This window comes from Jaculus jaculus, chromosome 3 (assembly GCF_020740685.1).
Source record: "Jaculus jaculus isolate mJacJac1 chromosome 3, mJacJac1.mat.Y.cur, whole genome shotgun sequence".
In the NCBI taxonomy this organism is placed as follows: Eukaryota; Metazoa; Chordata; class Mammalia; order Rodentia; family Dipodidae; genus Jaculus; species Jaculus jaculus.
Genome location: NC_059104.1, coordinates 47,458,411 through 47,462,243, shown reverse-complemented (window position 1 = coordinate 47,462,243; position 3,833 = coordinate 47,458,411). Strand labels below are relative to the sequence as shown.

General features: G+C 43.6%; 1 pseudogene; it reads left to right on the top strand.

The window, feature by feature from the left end:
* Nucleotides 1-1,804: 1,804 nt before the first annotated feature.
* LOC101610086 lies at nucleotides 1,805-3,001 on the top strand (annotated as a pseudogene).
* Nucleotides 3,002-3,833: the final 832 nt, after the last annotated feature.

Sequence of the window (3,833 nt, the reverse complement as noted above, 5' to 3'; positions counted from 1 at the left end):
CTTTTCCTTTTTTTTTTTTTTTTTGCTGGGACAAACATAGAACTAGACTCAGCTCATGGGAGGAAGGGGTTATTTGAGGCTTAGTCAGTCCAGAGGAAACTCCAGTCAAGTCAGAAGAATCTACTTCTTCCATATACCCAAGCAGAGAGAGAAAGAAACTGTACCAAGCAAACACCAACACCAACAAGCAGTACTCACGAGAGTTCAAAGTGCTCTGAACACATCCAGTAAAGGAATGAATATCCTCCCTTAAACACACTTTAGAACTGGACTCTAGGATCCACCCCTAGTGACATCTCTTCTCCAGCAGGGTTCCATTCGCTGGAGATTCAAAATTCAAGCGCAAGTCTATGGGGCCACATATGAAAGATATCATAGTGACCTAATATCAAAAGATGGAAGAAGTAAAACACTTTGAGGTCAACTTCTGATCTCCATGCACAGCATGGCCCACCATGTGACAGACACACACATACACATATACACAAATAATAAAAATTGGGAAAACAATATAAGCAAAAAGCTGATGCTAAGCTCAAGGGAAATTCTATCTTATTTAATTAGTTGTATAGATTCTTCTGACAGTAACATTACTGATATTTACATAGACTGGATGGATATGATTTGGGTTAATGCTTATCAGAAAAAGCATTTTTATAATGTCATACAAAGTGGAGTTCTAAGTTGATAGTTATTAACTTAGATATTACACACATAGTAATTCTACATAGCTCAGCATATTACGTTTCAATGTAAGAAGTAGGACAATATAGGTATCTGGACGCTCTGACCAAGCATTATAATTAAATATTATATATATTTTTATTTCATATATTCTGTATTTAATTCATTGTTCAGATGGTATGATATCAATGAGTTAATTTTTTCTTCCATTTGTCCTTTATTAATTACAAACATTCTTAGTATGTATACTTCATGTGTTGCTATCATAATTTGCCTTGTCCCTGCCCCCCTTCTGCTGGAGGCCTTCCTAGTGGGGATGAGGTATTGAACAGGGGTTGTGGATTATGCATTGTGGGAGCAGCAGGTAGTTGTTAGGGGAAGGCAATGCCTCTGGCATTATATCCCAACCGTGTGGCTCCTACAATCTTTTTGTCCCTTCTGCAAAGTCCTCTGAGGAATACTGGGTGTGTTTAAAGGCTATTTAGTGAAGACCTCTTAGGAGTCTCTGCCTCTGTGCTTTGTAGGTATTGAGAATCCTCAGAGTCTGTATGCTTAACCCTGGTGCTGAAGTCAGGCTCACCATGGAAGACCTAACACCTAGCATCACTCCTGCCGTTACTCTGAGAGTAATATAAGAGCCACACCTGGCACCCTAAGCTCTTACCCTGAAGATATATAAAGTCAAATTTACAAGTCTAAGAATACTGCAGATAATTACAAAAACCAAGTATCAAATCTACCCAGGATGCAAAAGTCTCTACATTATAACACAAGAAACACAAAAAATCAAGACAATATGATTTCACCCAAAATTATAAAACCATCAGAAATGAACTCCAATGAGACTGATTTAGATGAAATACCTGGCAAAGATTTCAGAAGAATGTTAATAACTATGCTCACAGACATCAAATAACTCAAAGAAATCAGAGAAGGGCTCAGAGAGGGAAACAAGCTCTTGGAGAACACAGAAAACCAACTTGATAAAGTGAAGAGGCCAGTACAAGACATGAGTAAAGACATAGGAACAGTGAAGAAAAACCAAGCAGATGTACTAGCAATGAAAAACACAGGCTTCCCTCTGATCACCATGTGGTGGAGGAGGAGCCAGGGTCCCAGGATGAATGTCCACCGTGACAGTGATAGGTTCTTGCAGCCAGAGGGCAGCTGCCTGGTGGGTGAGTCCTTAGCAGCCGTCCAAGAGGAAGAAGCCATCAGCCTGGCCCTGTCTGCTCTGCACAGCCTTCCTCACCCCTTTGGCCTCATGACTGAAGATCTTCCACTGGACTACACCCCTCAGCTGGCAAGTCTGCAGTCTGCTCACGTGATGGCACTCCCTGAAGACTTCAAAGCCTCCTGCTTCCAGAGTAGCAGTAAATGAACCCACGAGCCCTTCACTGTTGCAGACAGATTTGGAAACAGTGGCATGGGCTTTGGCAGTAACTCTCATGCTCAAGCACCTGAGAAAGTGACTTTTCTTATAGATGGCACATGTTTTGTTGTGAACCCACAGATTTTCACTGCTCACCTGGATACCATGTTGGGAAGGATGTTTGGACCCAGAAGAGAGTACAACTTCACGAGGCCCAAAGAGAAGGGAGAGTATGAGATTGCAGAGGGAATCAGCACTATGGTGTTTTGCACTGTGCTAGATTATTACAAAACTGGTATCATCAATTGTCCTGATGGCATCTCCATCCAAGACCTGAGAGACACCTGTGACTACTTCTGCATTACGTTTAACTTCAACACTATCCGATGTCAAGATCTGAATGCGTTGCCACATGAGCTGTCAAGCAATGGTGCTCACAAGCAGTTTGATCACTGCCTTGAGGAACTCATTCTGCCCATCATGGTGGGCTGTGCCGAGAAAGGGGAGCGAGAGTGCCACATTGCCGTGTTGATCAATGAGGATTTGATAGACTGGGATGAAGACCACCCCCCACCCATGGGGGAAGAATATTCCCAAATTCTTTACAGCTCCAAGCTGTACAGATTCTTCAAATATACTGAAAACCAAGATGTTGCTAAAACAGTATTGAAGGAGCGGGGCCTGAAAAACATTCGAATTGGGATTGAAGGTTACCCTACCTGTAAAGAAAAGATTAAACAAAGACCTGGTGGCCGGTCCGAGGCTATCTACCAGCGTCCCTTTATCCACATGTCGTGGGAGAAGGAAGAAGGAAAGATTTGCCACGTGGATTTCCAGTGGGTCTGCAGCACATCCCTCACTAACCTGGTAGCTGCTGGAGAGGATGTGTTGGAAGACCAAGAGATACTAATGCACCACCCGAATGCCCAAAGGAAATTGTTATGAATGCAAGGAACAATCCAAAACTACACGAAATGGGTCCTTGGCAGGCAGAGTGGTAACACCCCCAGTATTGTGAAACCCTTTAGTTTCAAGGTTTAGGAAACTAAACAAACTGATGATGCATGTGGTGTGACCCTCGCAGTGCACATAGAAGAACATCCTCGTCCCCAGGCCTGGGCTCTGTGTGTGGCAGGAGAGCTAAGCTGGGGTTTTCAGTTTGCAGACAGATAGTTCTCAGAAGTGCTCAGTGTCTTGAGATACAACAGCTCCATGGAGAAGGTGTTTAGGGTGAACTAAGTGGGAGGCAAGCCCGCAGAGATTCTGTCCAGTGGAGGATTTCCCCCTGTATTTCCTCAGTACATTCAGGTTTTGGAACAGCCTATTAGCTGCTTGCACCTTGTTAACAAATAGTATTAATGTCATCCCCAAAGAAAAGGACAAATTGAAGGGAAGCCGTGTCTCCTCATTCTGCTTGATCTGTTTACCCTGTTAAAGGCCACCTCACTCCTCAGGTTCCCTCACACTCTCACAGCTAGAGAGCTACCTTCTATAGAATCCAGAGCTGGATCCCACTTCCTGGTAGAACCCTAGTCAGTGCCCACCTTTTAAATTGCGTTCCTCTCCCATAAGATGCCACAGGGAAAGTTACTTGTGAGGATAGTGTCAGGTTTTAGACACCTCTAAGATTGAAGAACAAGGGTGTTTTCTGTGCAAGGTCTTCCTCACCTAGAGAAAGTCATAAGAGACTAAACTGAGCCACACCTCAAAGTCTGAGGGCCATTGCCGTCTGTTTGCAAGGCTGATGGCCGGTGTTAAGGGTAAAGGTTTTCTGTGA